This window comes from Gavialis gangeticus, unplaced genomic scaffold, assembly GCF_001723915.1.
Source record: "Gavialis gangeticus isolate Ggan-Ray unplaced genomic scaffold, GavGan_comp1, whole genome shotgun sequence".
NCBI lineage: Eukaryota > Metazoa > Chordata > Crocodylia > Gavialidae > Gavialis > Gavialis gangeticus.
Genome location: NW_017729029.1, coordinates 39,758,217 through 39,758,882, shown reverse-complemented (window position 1 = coordinate 39,758,882; position 666 = coordinate 39,758,217). Strand labels below are relative to the sequence as shown.

The 666-nt window shown below is 73.1% G+C and overlaps 1 protein-coding gene across 1 annotated transcript in view; it reads right to left on the bottom strand.

The window, feature by feature from the left end:
* The window catches only part of VAMP7 (vesicle associated membrane protein 7), a 59,184-nt gene extending 59,017 nt beyond the window's left edge, over positions 1-167 (bottom strand). The window contains exon 1 of the mRNA XM_019521439.1: positions 70-167. The gene's annotated coding sequence lies outside the window, so the exon portion shown is untranslated. The remainder of the gene's footprint in view (positions 1-69) is intronic.
* Positions 168-666: the final 499 nt, after the last annotated feature.

The following is a 666-nucleotide window of genomic DNA, read 5'->3' as shown; positions in this document are numbered from 1 at the left end:
GGGGCCGGGAAGCGCCGCGCTACTAGCACAGGACGATGCCGCCCCTACCCACACAGTCCCAAACTCACCCCGGCCAGCAGGCGGCAGCTAAAGGGCTGCAGCAGGGGCCCCCGCCCGGCGCGCTGTTTATCTGCTCCCGCCCCCTCGCCGCGGCGTTCGCTGCTCCCGGCCGGCACGTGCACTTCCGCCAGGGGCGCTCCCGACACCGCGGGGGCTCCCGGGAAATGTAGTTCGGGAGGGGGAGGGGAGCAGGTCGGCTTCTGCGTGCCCCGCGCTGCCTGCTGGGAAGCGGCCCCCGTCTGGGCCACCGCGCTGCCTGCTGGGAAGGGTAGTTCAGGTGGCGGGAGGGGCCAAGCGCCACCTGCCGGCCGGGGCGGGCCGCACGCAGCCTCCGAGTTAAGGCGCCGCGGCGATCCGGGGCCCAGGCGAAGCGGGCGCTCAGCTCAGGCCTCCCTCCGCGTCCCTGTGACGTCTCGATTGGACCGCGCCCGAGAACCTGACGTCATGGGCGACCTCACACAAGCCACGTGAAATACAGCCTCGAAGGCGTGTTGGTGGTGGGAGGCGAAGCGGTTGGGTCTGGGCGTTTTGGGAGCGTCTCCGCTGGGCACCGTGCGGCCGACCCCGCGGCCTCCGAGCGGGGCGGGCAGGGCCTGGGCTGGGGTG